At 33.2% G+C, this 23207-nt stretch overlaps 1 pseudogene; it reads right to left on the bottom strand.

Moving 5' to 3' along the window:
* The window catches only part of LOC111154361, a 110064-nt pseudogene extending 89254 nt beyond the window's left edge, over positions 1-20810 (bottom strand).
* Positions 20811-23207: the final 2397 nt, after the last annotated feature.

Below are 23207 nucleotides of genomic sequence, written 5' to 3'. Positions count from 1 at the left end.
ATAACAGAGGTTCAAAATTGATGGGATGTAATGACCACAAGGATGGAAAAAGCAGAACAAATGAGTGATACAGAAGATAAAATTATGGAAAATAATGAAGCCAAACAAAAGAGAGAAAGAAGAATTATGGAACACAAGAATAGTCTTAGGGAACTCAGTGACTCTATCAAGTTATCAAATGTAATGACATTTATATCATAGGAGTCCCAGAAGAAGAGAGAGAAAGGGGCAGAAAATTTATTTAAGGAAATGATAGCTTAAAACTTTCCCATTCTGGGAAAGCAAACAGATATCTAGATCCAGGAGGCAGAGAACTCCCCCTAAATAAATAAAAATAGGCCAACACCAAGACATACTGTAAGTAAATTTGCAAAATATAGCAATAGATAAAAAAGTCCCGAAAGCAACAAACAAAAAAAAGTCCCTAACTTACAAAGGAAGATTCATAAGGCTAGTGGCAGATCTCTCAACAGAATCTTGGCAAACCAGAAGGGAGTGGCATGATATTCAATGTGCTGAATGGGAAAAATCTGAAGCCAAGAATACTCTTTCCAGCAATACTATCATTCAAAATAGAAGGAGAGATAAAGAGTTTCCCAAATAGACAAAAATTAAAGCAGTCCATCATGACGAAACCAATCTTGCAAGAAATATAAAGGGAAATTTTGAGTGGAAAGGAAAGAGCAGAAGTGAAAAGACAAGAAAGGATCAGAGAAAATTTCCAGAAACAATGAAAAAACAAGTAATAAATGGCTCTAAATACATCTCTATCAATACTTAGTCTGGATGTAAATGGACTAAATGCTCCAATCAAAATATATAGGGTGTCACAATGGATAAAAACAAAAACAAAAACAAAAACCAAGAACTATCTAGATGTTGTCTACAAGAGACTCATTTTAGACCTAAAGACACCTGTAGATTGAAAATGAAGTGTTGAAGAAATATTTACCATGCAAATAAATGTCAAAAGAAAGCTAGGGTAGGAAAATTTGTATCAGACAAAATAGAATTTAACCCAAAGACTGTAATAAGAGATGAAGAAGGACACTGCATCATAATAAAGGGGTATATCCAATAAGAAGATCTAATAATTGTAAATATTTGTGCCCCTAACTTGGGAGCACCCAAATTTATAAAGCAATAACAACATAAAGGAATCAATTCTACAATAGTAGGGGATTTTAACACCCCACTTACAGAAATGGATAGATCATCTAAGCAGAAAATCAACAAGGAAACAATGGCTTTGAATACCACACTGGACCAAATGGACTTCACAGATATATTCAGAACATTCCATCCATATGCAACAGAATACATATTCTTCTCAAGTTCACATAGACCATTCACCAGAATAGATCACATAGTGGCTCACAAATCAGGTCTCAAATAGTACCAAAAGTTTGGGATAATTCCTGCATATTTTTGGACAATAGTGCTTTGAAACTGGAACTCAATCACAAGAAGAAAGTCAGAAAGAACTCAAATACATGGAGGCTAAATAGCATCCTACTAAAGAATGAATAGGTCAACCAGGAAATTAAAGAAGAATTTTAAAAAATCATAGAAACAAATGAAAATGAAAACACAAATTGTTCAAAATCTTTGGGATGAATCAAAGGCAGTCTTAAGAGGGAAGTATATAGCAATGCAAGCGTTTCTCAAGAAACAAGAATGTCTCAAATACACTAGCCAAACGTATACCTAAAGGGATTAACTCCTTAATTTCTCTTTTCTTTCTTTTCTTTTCTTTTCTTTTCCTTTTTTTTTTTTTTTACCCGATAAGGGTTATTTTGTTTTTGTTTTTGTTTTTTTAATTTATTTTCAGCATAACAGTATTCATTGTTTTTGCACCACACCCAGTGCCCCATGCAATCCATGCCCACTCTAATACCCACCACCTGGTTCCCCCAACCTTCCACCCCCCGCCCCTTCAAACAATCTGAGGGGTTTGAATTTCTCTCTTTTCTGTCTCATTGGTAGTCTATAGCACTGCAAATGACTTCTGTAGGCATTGATTTTATATCCTGCTGGATTTTATATCTGGCTGGATTTTATATCCTGCTTTATATCCAGTAGGATATAAAATCAGTGCATGGAAGTCAGTTGCAGTGGTATACAGTGAGACAGAAGAAAGAGAAATTAAGGAGTTAGTGTCATTTACAATCACACCTAAAACCATAAAATACTGAGGAATAAACCTAACCAAAGAGGTAAAGGATCTCTACTCAGAAAACTATAGAACATTCATGAAAGAAATGGAGGAAAACACAAAAAACTGGAAAAATGTTCCACGCCCATGGATCAAGAGAACAAATATTATTAAAATGTCCACACTACCTAGAGTAATCTACACATTCAGTGCAATCCCTATCAAAATGCCATCAACTTTTTTTCACAGAACTGGAACAAATAAACCTAAAATTTGTATGGAACCTGAAGAGACCCCAAATAACCAAAGGAATCTTGAAAATCAAAACTGGAGGCATCACAATTCGTGGGCTTCAAATTCTATTATGAATCTGTAATCTTTAAAACAGTATGGTACTGGCAAGAAAATAGACACACAGATCAATGGGACAAAATAGAAAACCTAGAAATGGACCGTCAACTCTACGGTCAACTAATCTTTGACAAAATTGAAAAGAATAGCCAGTTTAAAAAAAAAAAAGTCTCTTCAACAACTGATGTTGGAAAATTGAAAAGTCACATGCAGAAGAATGAAACTAGACCATTCCTTACGTAGTACACAAAAATAGACTCAAAAAGTATGAAAGACCTCAGTGTGAGACAGGAATCTATCCAAATCCTAAAGAAGAACACAGTCAGCAACTTCTGTGTCCTTGGCTACAACAACTTCTTGCTAGATACATCTTCAAAGGCAAGGGAAACAAGGACAAAAAATGAACTATTGGGACTTCATCAAGATAAAAAGCTTTTGCTCAGCTAAGGAAACAGCTGACCAAACCAAAAGACAACTGACAGAATGGGAGAAGATATATGCAAGTTACATATCAGACAAAGGGCTAGTATCCAAAATCTATGAAGAAAAGCTTATAAAATGCAACACCAAAAGAATAAGCAATCAAATCAAGAAACAGGCAGAAGACATGAACAGATATTTCCTCAAAGAAGACATCCAAATGGCCAATGTACACATGAAAAAAATGCTCAAGATTACTCTGCATCAGGAAAATACAAATCAAACCACAATGAGATACCACAGCACATCAGTCAGAGTGGCTAAAATTAACAAGTCATGAAAGACAAATGTTGCTGAGGATGCAGAGAAAGGGGAAACTTCCTACACTTTTGGTGGGAATGCAACTTGGTGCAGTCACTCTGGAAAACAGTATGGAGGTTCCTTCAAAAGTTGAAAATAGAGCTACCCTATGACCCAACAATTGCACTACTGGGTATTTACCCCAAAGATACGAACATGGTGATCTGAAGGGCCACCTGCACCCCAATGTTTATAGCAACAATGTCCATAATAGCCAAACTAGGGAAAGAGCCTGGATGCCCATCGACAGATAAATGGATAAAGAAGATGTGGTATATCTATAGTGGAATATTACACAGCCATACAAAACTCCAAATCTTGTCATTTGCAAGGACATGGACAGAACTAGAGGGTATTATGCTAAGTGAAATAAGTCAATCAGAAAAAGACAATTATCATATTATCTCATTGCTATGTGGAATTTAAGAAACAAAACAGGAACATAGAGGATGGGAGGGAAAAATAAAACGGAATGAGACCAGAGAGGGAGACAAACTATAATTGACTCTAAGTATAGAAAACAAACTGAGGTTTGCTGGGAGGGGTGGTGCTCGTGGTGGTGGTGGAGGAATGGGGTAATTGGGTGATGGATATTAAGGAAGGCATATAATGTAATGAGCACTGGGTATTACATAAGACTGATGAATCTCTGAAACCAATAATACATATGCTAATTAATTAAATTTTAAAAAGTTCTTTAAAAATTAATTTTATTTTTATCTAAATCTAAATATAATCTTGAATACCCATTCTACTGATGTTTAAAAATCTAATCTTCATGATTCCTAGTAATTTTAGTTAATTTAATGTTTTTCTAGTCAGTTGAAAGCTTACTACAATTCTTACTTCCTTTCTCATATTTGGTACATGAAGATCTGTAAATTATTATAATTTCAAGGACTCTAAACCTGGAAACTATTAGTGCCACATATGTGGCACTATCATCTGCACAGGAAGGGTTATACTACTCTGTATCAACTGCTGAAACTACATGTGTAAAACCTTATGTAGGACTTAGAACTTACTGAGTTTGACTCATGCTCATATAGTATGAGAATATTGGTAGAATCCCTGTAAAGTTAATGAATTTCTGTTGGAGGCCACAGCATGGTTGGAATAGAGGATCAAACCACGCCCTGACTTGTGTCTCCTTCAAAGTCCGGACACCTTGACAAGGTTAAGGATGGGAAAGTTGAGTAACACAGAGAAAAGGGTCTGTGCTATGTGCTGTGCGCTCGCCTACATGACTTCCCACACACTCCCCCTACAGAAGGGAACAATGTGGTCAGGGTCATGAATTCTTAGTTGGTCCTTGTTGTTCTGTACCTCCCATAACCCACTCCCTGGTTGATTGTCTTGCTAATGGCTTTAGCCGAAACTACCTGGCATCACGAGGTTTGCTTGTAGTTAATGTAAACTTGTTATAGAAACTTGCGGTCATCTGACTAGATACTGATGTATTACTCCTCCTATTGTGGTCTGCCTTATAAATGATTGTAAGATGTGGAATAAAATCAGCACTGTTGGACATCCTCCTCAGTGTCCCTCCTGCCCCCATCTCTTTGTCTCTTAATTTCTTTTCACCATCTTCTTACCCTCACGTTTTCCTGGTTGATTTGTCGCGCTGGCCGCAGCAATTTCCCAGTTGTTATCTGCAAGGTAGGCACATAATTTATCTAATAATATAATATATAACTATATATTATATTATATATTTCACATATATACCACAACTTCTTTATCCATTCATTCATTGGTCATTGGATAGTTGGGCTCTTTCCATAATTTAGCTATTTCTGACAATGCTGCTATAAACATTGGTGTATGTGTCCCTTCGAATCAGTATTTTTGTACCCTTTGGATAAATACCTAGCAGTGCAATTTCAGAATCATAAGGTAGTCCTATTTTTAACTTTTTGAAGAACCTCCATACTGTTTTCCACAGTGGCTGTACTAGTTTTCATCCCCACCAACAGGGCAAGAGAGTTCCCTTCCTCTGCATCCCTGACAACACCCGTTGTTTCCTGTGTTGTTAATTTTAGCCATTCTGACTGGTGTGAGGTGTTATCTCATTGCAGTTTTGATTTGTATTTCCCCGATGATGAGTGATGTTAAGCATCTCTTCATGTGTCTGTTAGTCATCTGTATTTCTCTTCAGAAAAATGTCTTTTCATGTCTTCTGCCTATTTTTAACTTGCTTTTTATCAGACAAATCATTTGCAAATAACTTATTTCATTCCATAGATTGCCTTTTAATTTTGTTGAATATTTCCTTCACTGTGCAAAAGCTATTTATTTTTATGAAATCTGGTTTTGTTTCCCTTGACTCAGGAGACATATCTAGTAAGAAGTTGCTATAGCTGATGTTAAAGAGGTTTATGTTTGTGTTGTCCTCCAGAAACTTGATGGTTTCCTGTATCACGTTTACATCTTTCATACATTTTGAATATTTTTTGTATAGTATAAGAAAGGGGTCCAGTTTCATTCTTCTGCAGATAGCTATCCAGTTTTCTTGACACCAATTGTTGAAGAGACTGTCTTTTTTCCTTTAGATATTCTTTCCTGCTTTGTTGGAGATTAATTGACCATATAGTTTTGGGATCATTTCTGGGTTTTCTATTTTGTTCTATTGATATTTGTACCAGTATCAAACTGTCTTGATCACTACAGCTCTATAATATAACTTGAAGTCCAGAACTGCGATGCCTTCAACTTTGCTTTTCATTTTCAAGATTGTGTTGGCTGTTTGGGGTTTTATGTGGTTCCATACACATTTTTAGGATTGTTTGTTCTAGTTCTGTGAATAATGCTATTGGTGTTTTGATAGGCATTGTATTAAATGTGTAGATTGCTTTGGATAATATAGACATTTTAATATTTGTTCTTCCACTCCAAGATAATGAATGTCTTTCTATTTTTTTGTGTGTAATTTTGTTTCTTTCATCAGTATTTTATAGTTTTCAGAGTAATGTGTTTTGCCTCTTTTGTTAGGATAATTCCTGGGTGCCTTATGATTTTTGGTGCAGTTGTATATGGGATTGATTCTCTAATTTCTTTCTATTGCTTCATTATTAGTGTACAGAAATCCAGATTTCTTTACATTGATTTTGTATCCTACGACTACTGAATTCATATATTAGTCCTAGCAGTTTTTCAGTGGAGTCCTTTGGGTTTTCTGTAAAGAGCATCATGTTATCTGCAAATAGTGAAAGTTTGTTGTCTTCCTTGATGATTTGGATGTCTTCTATTTCTTTTTTTTTCTTTATTTCTTTTTTTTTTCTTTCTGATAGCTGTGGCTAGGACTTCCAGCACTATATTAAATAATAGTGATGAGAGTGGACATCCCTATTTTATTCTTGACCATAAAGTAAATACTCTGTTTTTTGCCACATAGGATAATATTAGCTGTGGGTTTTCCATAGATGTCCTTTATTGTGTAGAAGTATGTTCCCTCTAAACCTACTTTGTTGATCATTTTTATTATGAATGAAATTGTATTTTGTCAAATGCTTTTTCTGCATTTGTTGAAAGGATCATATTATTCTTATCCTTTCTTGATTAATGTGGTGTGTCATGGTGTTTGATTTGTAAATATTGAACCATCCCTGAAACCCAGGTATAAATCCCACTTAGTTCTGGTGAATGATTCTTTTCATGTACTTCAATTTTTTTGTATTTTATTGAAGATTTTTACATCCATGTTCATCAGGGATATTGGCCTACAATTCTCAATTCTCTTTTTTTAGTGTGGTCTTTGGTTTTGGAATCAGGGTAATGGTGACCTCAGATAATGAATTTAAAAGTTTTCTCCCCTTTCTGTCTTGTGGACTGGTTTAAGAAGAATAGGTATTAACTCTTCTTATATGCCTGATGGAATTCCCATGGGAAGCCATCTGGCCCTGGACTTCTTTTGTTGAAAATTTTTTGATTAATGTTTCAATTTATTTTCTGGTTTTTGGTCTGTTAAGGTTTTCTATTTCTTCCTGTTTCAGTTTTGGTAGCTTACATTTTTTTTAGGAATTTATCCATTTCTTCCACATCATTCAATATGTTGGAATATAGTTTTTCATAATATTCTTTTATAATTGTATTTCTGTGGTGTTGGTTACTATTTATCTTCTCTCTTTTGTAACTTTATTTATTTGGATCTTTTCTCTTTTATTTTTGATAAGTCTGGCTAGGGGTTTATCAATTTAATTAATTTTTTCAAAGAACTGGCTCCTGGTTTCACTGATCTGTTCTATTGTACTTTTATTTCTATATCATTTGTTTCTATTCTAATCTTATATTATTTCCTTCCTTCCTGGTGTTAGGTTTTATTTATTATTATTTTTTTTTCTAGCTCCTTTAGGTACAACTAAAATTCTATTTCTGGCCAAAATATATGTGAGTGTAAAGTGATTTTAAATATATCATATTGAAAATGAAAAAGAATAAAATATATTTACTGGAGGATGTAATTTACCAACAAGTGTGAAAATAAAGAGAAACAGAAGACACAGACACAGGACACTCAAAAGTAAAGAGGGGTAAAGGAACATTTTAGATTATAGTGAAGAAGGATCCATATGCCACAGAAGGAGAAGGCCAACAAATTTGTTTGGAGTGGGATTACAGTCTCCAGAAAGGACTTTCATAGGAGTAATAATTAGTGAGACACATGATATGTCTAAACTTCAAGGGGATATTTAGATAACTGAGGACAATTTTCTTGCTGATATCTTTTTATTTATTTATTTTTTAGATTTTATTTATTTATTTGACGGACAGAGATCACAAGTAGGCAGAGAAGCAGGAAAAGAGAGAGAGGTGGAAGCAGGCTCCCTGCTGAGCAGAGAGCCTGATGTGGGGCTCTATCCCAGGACCCTGGGATCATGACTTGAGCTGAAGGCAGAGACTTTAACCCCCTGAGCCACCCAGGCACCCCTTTTGTTGATATCTTTCTTTTCTTTTCTTTTCTTTTCTTTTCTTTTCTTTTCTTTTCTTTTCTTCTTCTTCTTTCTTTCTTTTTTTTAATTTTTAATGAAAATCATACAAATGACTACCTTCCAGGAAACAAAAGGTTGTGTAGGAAGAAAGGTTAGTTATAGTTAACTAAATGGCTCAGATGTAAATGGGATTTAGTTATAGTGAATTAAACAACAAATGTCAGTCTAGCCAAAATTACAGCATGACCCTGTTTCGAGGATAAGTGAATGAGGAAGGTGTGCTTGTGTGGTGAATGAGGTTGAGGGAAAGGTGTGTCTATGGAAATGTTTGTTCCATTCTAGGAGCAAATAATTCATACCTTAAACCAAAAAACCTAAGGAATAAACATTAGTTTGTGTTTTCAGATATATATATATATATATATATATATATATATACCAAAATAATTGCCTAAAAGATATTAAAAGTAGTCACTTCTGGTGAAAATGAAATGGGGGAAAAAAGTGAAACAGAGGAACTTTGTTCATTAAAATACTTGCAGAAATAACTCACCATAAGTATATTCATATAACTTTGTTAAAATTAGACACTAAAAAGATTTAGAAGGCAATAAAGACATACAATTTGGACTCTATCTTCTTTTAGAATTCCTTGGTATTCTACTTCCTCAAAAGTATAGGGGATCTCTAGGCCACTTTCTCCCTTCTTTGATTAGCTATTAGCATCATATTTCAAATTAAAAGAGACTGGAATCTATGTAGTTAAGATTTTGACATGATAACTGAATCCTTGCCACATCATCTCCATTAAGTGTTTCTATTATCCAGCACCATACACAGCACATTGAGGGTAAGGGAGAAATAGTGCCAAATATATACCTACAGTGTTAGATGACCCATAGATTATATGATCGATGTAAATTAAGATTATATGGGAATATTTACAAATTGGCTGAATTGAAAGGCATATCTAAATAAAAGAATAGTATGGGAACTCAAAATTAAGAATTTTGAGAATATTATGCAAAAGGAACAACAGCTAGAATTAGAGTTTCAGATTAGTGCTTGAATTAAGTGTCAGTGGATAATGGTGTTGATGGTGATGGCAGGAATCACACTGAGGGTCAAATTATATATATTTTTGAAAATCTCCATTGAATATTTAGGTATGATTAGGTATGATCTACTTCTCATCACCTATAGCCACTTTGTGTTAAATCCTAAGTGAAGCTAGGTTATAGATATACATAAATAAAAATGAAAAACATATGTAGAATGTGAGACACTTTCAAATCATATGTAAGATAGGCTAAAATTGCAAATTATAAAAATAAGAAAGACATAAAGAGAAACTGGAAAGTTTTGATATTTATTAATGAAAATAGAGAAAGGTGACCGAAAGTAGTGATGGCAACTCTGAACATATGACACCAGTGTCACCAGAACTGAATCAAATGGAATTTCACAATTTCTAATTTTCATTGTCTTATTAATTTTTGCAATTTTGGTGTGCTTATTTCTATATTACATATAAAAGAAATTAGTTTGGAAAGAAGTTACATAGATGGCCCAAGGGTACACAGACAGTAATATGAACAATACATTAAACCCAACTCAGTCTGGTTACAAATACACAGTTTGATATACTACATCACACTATCTTTTTGTCTTTTACAATATGGAAGGATTCTCATGATTGTCCTGTTACTGTTGCAAGCTAATAATCTACTACTGACATATTTATTATTCTTGATCTGAGATGATGCACTGCATATATAGGCAATTGATAGAAAAGTTTTTACACTTGTTTTTGCAAAGAGGGACCCATTATACACACATCATATCAATTAACTCAGCATTCTGCACATCTTGGGTATTAAATGTATATATTATGATAATAAATACATGAAATTAATAATGCATGTTTTGGTTATAGGTCTTTGATAATTTGAAGTGATTTTCCCCACAGAAAAACAATCATGTTTTGGCAAAACTATGTTGCTGGTCAGGAGACCATTCAGTCCTCATTGTACTGTTTTTCGGAATCATGATATTCTCTATTGTTGTTGTTGCTATTGTTTTGTTGTTGCTGTTTAATTTTTATATTCTTATATGCATTTGGCAAAAGGCTGCTTTACTGCGACTTGGACCTGAGTCATCTAACAACATGCAGAATCCCAAACTGTAGATCAGATAATCCTTTTTAAGCACAGGTTTTTCAGTGAAATGGTTTTTATTTAATGGTCCTGTGCTTATGGGACTTTTTTTTTTTTTCATGCTGTGAATGGCAACAAAGGGAAAAAAATGAAAATTGAAGCAAGAAGTCTTGGGCTTGATTCACTAAACTTGATTTAAGAAAATATATTTTCATTATATAGTACATTTCTTCTCAAGTAAAATTTCTATATTTTGTGTGAGGTATGTGTATATAAAAATTTAGGCTAATAATTCATGTCTTCTTTTATGTTATAATGCCAAATAAAAATTCCATTATAGTTTCAAGTCTATAAATTCATTGAGATAGATACTGTAATATGATTTGTTATATTCCCAACTGAAATCCATTTAAGAAACACACACTGTAAGCTTCTTTCATTGAATGTTGAAAATATGATCTAACATGGTGTTCAAAACACATATAAAAATTAATATAAGATTATTGAGACATCTTACACAGTGCCCTGTGAATAGTATATATTTGAGGAATAAATACATGGAAGACAGAAAAACTAAGGGAAAGAAGGAAGGATGGAAAGTAGGGAGGAAAGAAGGAGGACTTCATGTATTTTGGTATCTCACCCTGATAAAAATACCATACATACAAATAACATTGTTTATTGTTTTCCACATCATTTAACTTCAGAGCAGTGGTTATCGTGTGCATAGTTCCCCATAGCACAATACCTGAAACAACAGCAATTAAGACCAGGCAAAACTAAACAAAATCTTGTTCAGGGGAAAAAAAAAGTGAGACAGAGAGATATTTAAGTTACCTTTCCATTCACCTTTAATGGTTCATAAAGATAAATGTATATGTAATTAACAGAGAACTCTAAAATACAACTGATTTTTTTCTTATTAAAATTATATATAATTTTCCATTTACTTAGGAAAAAGAGAGACATGGAGAAAATTAAAGGAAGAGAAAAGTCAACCTAACTGTTAAGGGTCCCAAGTCACAGAGATAATACAGTATGTGCAAATAGGTACAGCACAGCAGATTGTTTGCCATTGAGTAAGCACTATAAATCAATAGAAGTATCTGAGTCTCTGCAATTAACAACAAAATATAAAAAGAAAAACATAATTTAAGTGAAACAAGATAATCTATAGACATGTCAATGTTTGATCATATATGGAAAACTATAAATTACTTAGAATGAAAAAGGCTGATGGAGACTGAAATAGAATAAGAAATCTCAAACAAGCCTTATAGATATTATATCAAGACAAGATGTAGTGGAGAGTCAGAGCATCATGGATATATGCAAACTTCCTTGGAACAATTTTTGATTCAGGTGGCATTTGAGTTGTGAACAGTTTCGTCCTATATTAAGATATACATCTTGGGGCGCCTGGGTGGCTCAGTGGGTTAAAGCCTCTGCCTTCGGCTTGGGTCATGATCCCGGGGTCCTGGGATCGAGCCCTGCATCAGGCTCTCTGCTCAACAGGGAGCCTGCTTCCTTCTCTCTCTCTCTGCCTGCCTTTCTGCCTGTTTGTGATCTCTGTCTGTCAAATAAATAAAATCTTTAAAAAAATAAAATAAAATAAAAGGAAATAATCTTATAAAAAAAAGAAAAAATATACATCTTTACTTATCTACTTCCCTGGAATTAAGTTTGCCTACTTTGTGAAGCAGTTACATACATAACATACCCAAACACACCAAACACACACTAGATTGGTTAAATAAACATAAGCTATGTGCACTCAAACACTGAAATGTTATACACCTATAAAAATAAATAAGAAAAAATCTCTAAAATCTAAGATGGAGTGATTTACACAATATATTGCTAAGAAAGAAAGCAAAATGAAGAGGAATAGGAATACTCATTGTTGATGGGAATACAAAATGGTACAACCACTTTGGGAGACTTACAAAATAAACATAATCTTACTATATGATCCAGCAATTATTCCCTTAGTTACTTACCTAAAATAATAGACAATGCATATCTGCATGAAAACATCCATTTGGGTTTATAGCAGTTTTTTTTTTTTTTCCCTAACCAAACTTAGAAGTAACCAAGATGTCTTTCAGTAAATGAATGGATCAATAAATTGTAGTGCATTAGACAATGGAATATCATTCAGTTATTAAAACAACAACAACAACAAACTAACAAGCCATAAAAATGCATAGAAGAAAAGACATGGAAGAAACTTAAATGCTTATTAGTAAGTGAATGAACACAACTGAAAATGCTACCCCACTATGTTACTATCCATGACAATCTGGATAAGGAAAAAACCATCGGGACAGTAAAATGATCAGTTGTTGTTGGGGGTTAGGGTGATGGAGGGATAATAGGCAGAGTACAGAGAATTTTTAGGGTAAACTACTCTGTGTGATACTATGATAGTGGATATATATCATTTTACAAAGTTGTCAAAACCCATAAAATGTGTAACATCAAGAGTGAACCCTAATGTAATCTGTGGATTGAGGGTGATAATGATGTGTTAGTGTAATTTCATCAGCCATGAAAAATGTACCACTCTGGTCTGAGATGTTGATCATAGGGGATATTTGTGGGGCCAGAAGACATATAGGAACTCTGTACTTTCCACTCAATTTTGCTTTCAATGTAGGGCTACTCTAAAAAATAAAACTTATTTTTAAAAAAGTGATACATGTCATATTTTAAGGAAGAAGGGGAAAATTCTGCTTATTTTTGTAAAAAATAATAAAAAAGAAAATAAAGATAAAACATACACCATTAATTTTTTTGGTTGCCTAGAGAGGATGAGTAGTATCAGTTACATGAGTGAGTGCCATTTTTTAAAATATAACTTTTCTTAAGCTTTTGACTTCTAAAAACAAATATATTAATATAACAATATATCACATTAACAACATATCCACTAAGGAAGAAGTAAAGTTAAGCCAAATAATTTTTACTATACAGTGCCTATAAAAATTTAAAAGAACTACAAAAATATTAAATGTTAATTGCCATTTTCATTATTTTAGTGGTATGGATGTATGAATTTTGTAACTACTTTTTATACATTGTGGTATTGAGTAAGTGAGTAAATACACTGGTATCATTGGCAGCCAGAATTCCTAGTGCAGGACAAAGGAATACAAAAGTGCAATAGGAGGATTACAAGGGAAGAATCATGTGGTACTGGAAAGGGATATAAGATTCCAGTATAAACTCATAATTTATATATAATAATATATAATGTAATTAATATGCCTTATATACATAATAAATGATCATGCTTAACTTTGCTGAAAAGAGTAAGAAATAAAGATAGCCCAGTAACAAATGAGGATGTCTAGTACTATAGATAATTAGTGTACCCCAAAATTTGTATGTTGAAACCTAATCTCCAGTATAATAGCATTGGAACTGGGCCTTTGGGACATGATTAGGTCACGGGGTTGGAGTCCTCATGGACAGGGTTAATGCTCTTATAAAACAGGCCCCAGAGAGCCACCTTTTCCTTCTGCCATATAAGGTTACAAGGAAAAGATGGCCATCTACAAACCATGAAGTGGAGCCTCACCAGACACAGAATCTCCTGGAACTTTGATCTTGTACCTCCTGGCCTCCAGAACTATAAGAAATAAATTTCTGTTGTTTTTAGGCCAGTGTATTGTATTTTCAGTATAACAATCTGAACAGCCTAAAATACCTTATATCTTTGCATCTTGATCTTTGATTCTAAGTAGTGTTCAGATCCAAGTAAGTAGGACTTTTTGAAAAAAAAAAACAAAAACAAAAAAACTTATTCCAAGACTGATGCAGTTTTTATACTTCTTTTTTTTTAAAAGATTTTATTTATTTATTTGACAGACAGAGATCACAAATAGGCAGAGAGAGTTAAGCAGAGAGAGGAGGAAGCAGGCTCCCTGCAGAGCAGAGAGCCCAATGTGGGGCTCGATCCCAGGACACTGGGATCATGACCTGAGCCGAAAGCAGAGGCTTTAACCCACTGAGCCACCCAGGCGCCCCTGATGCAGTTTTTATAAAGGTGAACTGAGAACCTCTTCTTATGCCTGAAATCAAAGAAGGACTCAAATCAATAGGGACATATTAAAAGAATATCTAGTCCTTCAGAGGGCAAAAATCTTTTGCTCTCCACAGTTGCTTGATGTGGGTGATCTGGTTTCTTCTTGATTTTCTCTTACTACTGTTAGCAGCTCTCTTAGGGCCACATTTCATAAATTTTGCTGCTGGGATAGGCTTAGGTTATTCAAACACAGTTACTTTCCAGGGTATTCACTTAAAAACAAGAAATGCTAGTTCATCCCTGTTCAGCCAACAAACTGGAGAACAAGCTGATCTAGGATGATATAATGCCCTTATTCTTCACAGGATGCTCAACCAAATAAAGTGAAGCCAATTGTTTGTTTTTGCTGTCACTACCTATATTTATCACAGATTCTTTTACCTTTTCTCTCTAGTGTCTATTTTCCACAAAAGGGTGAGTTGATATTGGGGGTACTAAATCAAAGTGGCCTCTCCTGATAAGCCCCAAGAAAGTAACTCTGCACCCAATTTTGACAGCTTTCTCTATCTCTCATGTCTCTCTCACACACACACACACACACACACACACACACACACACATCTATGCATGTATATGTACCTTTTCATTACTTTTACACTTTAAATTATGTCATGAAAATTTTACATGTCATCAAATTATCTTTGAAAACATGAACTTAAAGATTGCATGGTAGGGTCACCTGGGTGACTCAGTGAGTTAAGCATTTAACTTCAGCTCAGGTCATGATCTCAGAGTCCTGGAATCAAGCCCTACATTGGGATCCCCGAACAGTGGAGAGTCTGCTTCTCCCACTCCCTCTCCCTCTGTGTACTCTCTCTCTTACATAAATAAATAAATATCTTAAAAAAAAAAAGACTGCATGACATTCTAGTGCATGGTTAGCTTAGATTTTCTAGATTATAGACAAATCATTACTATTCGGTATATAATTGACAGATAATTTCTAATATTTATTAAACGAAGTTCATTGCCATAATTATCACTAAGCATAAATATTTGATCATATCTCTGATTATATCACTAAAATATTCTCTAAGACTTAGAATTAAAGTTCTTAGATTTTTAAAGAGATCTAATTCTATCTATATAATTTCTCCAAATAGCCTTCTGAATTATATGAAAGAACTAAAAATTATTATTAACTAAGGTTTCATTAATTACTAAGGTTTTTCACATGTCATTTTTAGAAGTGGAACATTTGTAACAGTGACAGGTGATTAACTTTATAGTATTCTGATTATCAATGCAGTTGCTGGAGAAGAGGTTGACCCAACTATATGACACTTTCTAAGCATAAATTTTGCAAAGGAAAAGTTATTTTTAAGGGAAAAATTGCTCTTTGCTTTGGAAAATAATGAAACTATATCACTGCCTTAGTTATTAAGTAAAGATGCAAGATCATTTGTAAGGATCTCATATGATACAATTTTTAAGCCATCTGATAAAACATTTGAATTCAGTGCATATCAAATATTTGTTTTATGCAAATTATTTGAACAAATGTATTTCTTTTAAGCTAAGAACATAGCAAAGACTAATTTTTGGATTTCTGTGTGCTCATTAAATCAAACTATGCCTTCAATTGTTGGGCCATGCAGATGATTTATTACAGCTATTTCCATGAGCTTTATCATTCCTAAAACTCAATAATAGTAAAAATTAATACAATATAATAAAAATTAATATTTAAACTTGTGATTTTGGGAATTTAACAATACTGTAAAATGGAAATTTACTATGCTGACTTAAATGATTCATATGTTTATCAGAGATAGGATTGATAGTTTCATATTATTTGAGATTAGAATTAAGTAATACTAAGGTTGCAGGCCTCAGATGGAGATGGCAAGATATCTAAGATTCTTGGCACACATACACCATTTGTAGATTGACCAGGGCAAAATATATTTTAAGCTTTCATAACATTGCAAAATGATTTTGATACTGAAGAGATAGGAAATCACTTATGACAAATCTTTAATGGAATAATAAGTTTCATGTGAAAAAATCAGTGTGAACACAGTTTTGAAATTCTAATTTTAAAAATATCATCAAATACAGATTCCTGTGAGGACACATTTGAATAGTCTCTACAAAGCTGCATTTCAAGCATCTGTATCATGGTAAATACACTGATTTCCACACTGTAGAAATCTGTATCACCGTACTCCTCTTTATTGATTGGAGTTTGAGTTAATGTGGTAAAGATAGCCCCCATTAACTTTTGTAAATTCAGTGATGGACATACATTGATATGGTAAGTTTTATATTTTCTTAGAAGATTACTTTTTAAAAGTCATTTAGACCAAGAACTGAGAGCTAAGAATTCCTTTCAAATAATTATCCTGAACAGAAGGGGGAAAGGAAGTTCAATGCAAATTATTCTTTATTGAAAATTTAAAAAAAATTATGAAAGAAGGAAAATGAAAGAGAGATGGAGGAGGAAAAGGAACAGTATTTATTTAGTATAAGCCATGTCACATACTGAACTGAAGTGTGTTCAGCACTGTACATCTTTTGACTCATTGATGACTCATCATGATATCATAAGGTAGATAGTATTGTCTTCAGTCTAAAATAAGAATAATTAGAAATATTCATGTCTCATATCCAAAGTTTTGCAATTAAGAGTTCAGAGATGGTTTACATCTTTTTTTTTTTTATTAAGACTTTTACTTATTTATTTTAGAGAGAGAGTCAGTGAAGAGAGGGAGAGAGAAAATTTCAAGCAGACTCCTCGCTGAATGTAGAGTCTGATGCAGGGCTCAATCCCACAACCCTGAGATCATGGCCTGAGCCAAAATCAAGAGTTGGATATTTAACTGAGCCACCCAGGTGCCCTGAGATGGTTTACATCTTACTATATTGACTCCAAAACACTTGTTCTTAGCACAAGTAAAATACTAGACTATGTATTCTTAACAAAATTTACGTTGATTTTCTATAGCCTAATAGAAATACAAATAAACATTATGTTTGACCAAATGAAGGCCAAACAATGCTATTCTTTTTGAACTCTTGGTTCCTAGAGTTATATTCTGTTATCTTTGCTTGAGGATTTTTGCTCATAAATCAAGCACTATTTGGTTCAAAAACAGATTTTCCTTTGCAAATTTATTCCTGTTAAAAATACCCAAAAGTCAAAAACTCATAGTTTAGAGTTTATTTTAGAATCTGTCGTTTGTTTATATCTTCATCTTGTCTTCCTCAAATATGCAGGCTAGGACCAGATAATCAAATGATTTTAAACCTAAAATTGCTTTAAAAAGTCACTGGTAGACTCTGTACATAAGAAAAATAAACATAATTTCACTTTGGGATTATTTCTTTAATTAATTATTTCTTGGGAAAAAAAAAAGTAAAGTAAAACAATAGGAGATTAACTAAGCCTGGTCAGTTAAGAGAAATGATCATGAAACTTTATACATTGGTAATTGCTGTACAGGGAGAAACTCACTGTACTGTGTACAGAACTCTGGCTTTGGGAACAGTGTACCTGAGAATTTGTGGAGTTCTGCAGTCTCAGTAGTTCTGCGATCTTGAGCAGACCCTTTACATCTTGAAGTTCTGTCTTTTCACCTGCAAAATGAGGATAAAAATGCATATCTAACCAATTAACAGGATTATTGCAAAAATAAAATAAGATAAAATACAGAAATAAAAATTTGGGGGTGGTGAAGCATGATATACATATTATTTTAATTCCTGTGAGCTCCCTAGTGTCCAATAAAGTTAGTTAGAATGTAGCTTTAAGTTTATCATTTATGTACTTCATAAGAAGAAACTTATAAGATGCTTTTGTAAATTAAAAAAAAAAAAAAAGAACAAATAGCTACTCCCAGAGGCCAGTGATCTGCACAAGTAGATCAGGAGCAGTGGTTAGACTTTGTCTTATTATGAGAAACACGTTGAAACGAATTACATGCTTCAGTGATTCCACCTGATTCAGTTATACAGGTCAGCTCCTGATACAGTAGAGAAAATAGGTCTACAGGAAATTCAGTGTTTACAATTAATAACAGAAGTAAAAAATAACAACTTTTAGAGTCCTCAAAAGGACAGTTGAGGTGCAGGAAGTGTAGTGAAATCACACAAAGAGTTCTCTGTTTAGAGAGAAAAAAGGGAATTAGTATACTCCCACCATCTCATTATCAGATGGTCTCATATTATTAATGAAAAACCAGATATAGTAATTTTGAAAAGATTGCATCATTAAATGGAAAAACAGAGAGTACAATCTCAGTCTGACTTTAGGATAAATGTCCTTTGAAAATCAACATGTTGTCTTGGGGAAATTAAAAGTCTCTTAAGGCATTACCAAATGATCTTAAACTTTAAATTTTAGAAGGGAAAAATGTCATTTGCAACAATCTGGAGGAACCTGAAAGACATTATGCTAAGTGAAATAAGCCAGCCATATTGCATGGTCCTATTTACATGAGTTTCAGGTATGCACAATGGATAAGGTTTAGAGATCTTTTGTACAACTTTGTGTCCATAGTTAACAATACTATATTGTACCTATAACAGTTTGTTAACAGGGTAGATTTTGTGTTACATATTATTACCATAATAAAAATAAATCAATAATAAAATAAAATTACTTTAAATTTTGTAGCAAAAATAAGTGAGTAAAATGAAAAATTAAAAAAAAATTCTATAAATTCAAGTGTTTAAACATAAAACAGAAGACTGACATTTCGTAATTTTATTCTATTTCTTACAAGTATTAAATTATTTTAAGGAACATGAAAAGTATTCCAATTCTACCAACTTAATTTGTAAGTATACTACATATTTTCATATCTCAAACTTTTACATAAGACTAATATTAAAAAAGAATATGTGAGAGAAGCTCTAATTTGAACTGATGATTTATCTTTCCTGTGGAAAATTCAAGAAAAATCTCATTATGGAATATCTGTACACCTCTTGTTACTAGTGAGTCTAAACCTCCAATAAATCTCTCATCACTGAATCTCATCCCCATCGAGCTCTGTAAATTCCCTAGTGACCTAATTTTTCTCATTCCCCTACTTCCAAACCTTACTGTTGTTCACCTTGCAATATCTTTTGTCAGCTGCGGCCCCCGCCTTCCACCCAACTTCAAACCCTTCTCTGAATTCCCTTGTTATCATCTTATTTTGCTGAAGATGTGACAGCCAATGCAACCTTCAAAATGTAAGCAGTCATACTCCATGTATGACAAGGCCTGAAGATGGTATGTGCCCTTATAGCTCATCTGAATATACAGACTATTTATTAAATCTCAAAAACCAAGAATTCTTCCAAATTATGCCATTAGTCTTTACTATCTCGTAACTGTCTTTGATGTTGGCATGTACTACCATTTCTCACTCCCCTTCATTCTTTTTTTTCCCCCTTGAAGATTTTTTTAATTTATTTAATTAATTAATTTATTTATTTGAGAGATTGAGAGGAGGAAAAGGGGAACAGGGAGAGCAACAAGCAGACTCCACACTGAGTGTGGAGCCTAAGCCCAACACAGGGCTCAGTCTCAGGACCCTGAGATCATGAGTTGAGTTGAAATTAAGAGCTGAATGCTCAACCGACTGAGACATGCAGACACCCTATCACTCCTCTTCATTCTTGAATTTTCCTCATTCTGCCACCTAGTTTACTGTTTTCTCTTACATCACCATTTTTGTCATTATTCTTGACATGGTCTAAATCTATATTAAGGATTGATTCAATTCCCTGGCCTCCTAGGTCTTTGGCATCTATACTTCCTGTACTCTACTTAATTCCACTTTACTTATCTCTCATGTGTTAGACATTTCTGTTACCAGTTACTATATCATATACTGAAATCCTAGCTTCACATATTCAATTCTTTCACCAAATTTACTATTTTCTCTGCTCCTTTACATGAGTGCAACCACTGCACTTTTTTTTTTCTGTCCAATAAACAATCCAGTTATTCGATTTGCCAATTCCTCTTGTTTTCTTTTTCTTGTTTTCTAGCTTACATTTCATGCCTCCCCACCAGGACCATGCAGTTCATAAACTCTTTACTCTCTTGTACCTCACAGCACTTGCCTGAAAAATTCTAAACCACTGTGATGTACAAATTTTACCTTCTCTGCATCTTCACATCAGTAACTGAACATGGCTAGTGAAAACCATAGGTCCCTGCTCACTGGGTTCCATTTAATTGTACCATAAAACTCAAATTGGAATTAGGCACCAGTGGTAAAAGTGCTAATTTCTCTGAGGATTTCACTCTTCTGCTTTTCAAGAAGATGATTTCATACCTATTCTTCTAAGACACAAATCTCTAGCACTATCTTACCTTTCTCATTTTGAGTGGAACTCTCCCCTCTTGACATGTTGATAGAATAAAGGAACTAACTATCTGTAGCTATGCATTTATTCTACACTGCCTTCTCTTGAAAGGGATGAATTTGCCTACCATACTTGAAATAGTTAGCAAATAATTTTTATTCCACATTAGGTTTTTGAAATTTATTTATACCAATATATGTAGTATTTGTTTACTGATTTCAGCTTAAATATATTCTTTCACTAAATAAGTAAATATGTATCTATTTTTTCATACTTCTACTGAAAGATGGTTGCATTATCTGTATACTTATAATGTTAAGAGGCCTGCAGTGAACATTCATAAAATTGTCCCCTTGTCTGCTATGTGGGAAAGTTTTTCTCAGTGTAGATTTCTTAATGCAGAATTATTGGATTTCCAAGTATGCACATTGTTATATCTTTAATTAGGTAGAATCAAATTTCCCTCCAAAGTGATTTTAACAATTTACACTCCCAATAGCAGTTCAAATTAATTATATATTTTCACATATTATATCCAACACTGGTAAAAGAAATGTCATCAGACTTAAAATCTTGCAGAGCTGGCAGGTGTGAAAACTATGTCTAGTTCTAACTTGAATTTTTCTGATCATTGCTGATGTTCAGTATTCTTTCATATGTTTAACAGTCATTCAGATTTCCCTTTCTGTGAATTTCCTGTAATAGCTATTAACATTTTTTCTACTGAAGATTTTAATTTCTAAACATTTTAAATCATAAAATATATCCCAACAGAATGTGTAAAAATGCAGATGTACAGCATAACAAATTCACAAAAGCAACAATGTAGCTACTCTATACTAGGGTTTCACCTGTTTCCAAACTTTATAGAAATCAAATCATCCAGTATTTATTCATTTTGCTTCTACCTTCTTCCACTCAGTATAATATTTAAAAATTCATGTAAGTTACTTTGTAGTTTATAATGTTGGTTGCTCTGGTATATTCATTGCATAAATGTATTATTTGTTCATTTTTTCTTGATCTCATTTGGGTTGTTTTCATTTTATTTGCATGAATAATGATACTATGAACATAGTTGTCCTTATATGTTTGTGCAAATGAGCATTTTTCTATAGAATAAATGTTTATGGTAGTGGTAGAACTCCCTAAACGAAGAGATTATGAATTCTCAGCTATAAAAAATAACACCTGTTGTTAGATTTTGCTGTTCTTAGTGTCTTCAGATTTAAAAATAAAACTATAATTTTTCCTGGCTATTATATTTTTACTACCAGTGTAAACTCTAATTGCTCCAAATTCTTCCCAACATAGTATTGTTAGAGCTTGTATTTTTTTTTAATTTTAGTCTTTTAGGTTTATAGTGTTTATATATTCGCAGCTTTACTGTGCATTTCATTAATTACTAGTTGGATTCACCACTTGCTTAAAATATTTGGTCATTTATGTACCCTCCTTTCTAAAGATTTTTTAGAGTTTTCTTTTAAGAAATCTGCCTCTTTCTCTCCTTTCCTTTTCTCTTTCTTTTTTCTTTGCTGCAAAAATTTATATTAGGTTATCTAACTTTTCTTAATAATATATTTCAATTCTAAATATATTATGAATATAATCCCTTTGCCAGTTACATGTGTGCCAAATAATCTCCTACCACATGGTTTCTTTTCTTAATGATGTTTGTGAATTTATGACTTTAATCAAATTTATATGCCTTGTCATTTACGTAGAGAACTGTGCATGTGTGTGTATGTGTGTATTTATGGCATGAAGTTGTGGTCATTTTCTCCCTATTTTCAACTGCTCTTCAATTATATCTTTGTCATGTACAAATATGCACATATGCCTAATTCCGGATTTTCTAGTTTGCTTCACTATTCTTGCTCAGGAATTGGCAAACTGTTTCTTAAAAGACCAGAGGGAAAGCATTTTAGGCATTGGACCATACACTCTGTGGTGACAACCTGGTGTAGTATAGAATATGCATGTTCTAATGAAAGTTTATTTACAAAAAATGATGATTGGCCTGTAGGTCACATGCTTGAAACTCTGTTTTGTCTAATCCTGATGTAGTATAGCCCTATTTAACAGCTATACTGTATGATAAATCTTACCATTTGTTAGCACATTCTTACCATTTTGTTATTCTTCTTCAGAGCATTTGGGCCAGACCCCAAACTTTGTATCCCTTCATCAATTTTAAAATCAGCATGTTAGATTTCTTCATCCACCTTCCAAACCTTCTAAGGAGATTTTCACTGGGTATGCAATATATCTGTATTTCCATTTAGTATAAATTGACATCTTGAGTTTTCCAAATCATAAATAGTATATTATCTCAGTGTATTTGAGTTTTCTGGAATATCTGTCAAAAGGGTTGCATTATTTTCTGCATAGATATCTTACAAATATTTTCTTAGATTTATTCAGGGGCACTAGATATTTTG

The sequence above is a fragment of the Enhydra lutris genome, unplaced genomic scaffold (genome assembly GCF_002288905.1).
Source record: "Enhydra lutris kenyoni isolate GAN:26980312 unplaced genomic scaffold, ASM228890v2 scaffoldscaffold37, whole genome shotgun sequence".
NCBI lineage: Eukaryota > Metazoa > Chordata > Mammalia > Carnivora > Mustelidae > Enhydra > Enhydra lutris.
Note: the sequence above shows the minus strand (reverse complement) of the source record. Positions and strands in the feature narration are given on the sequence as shown.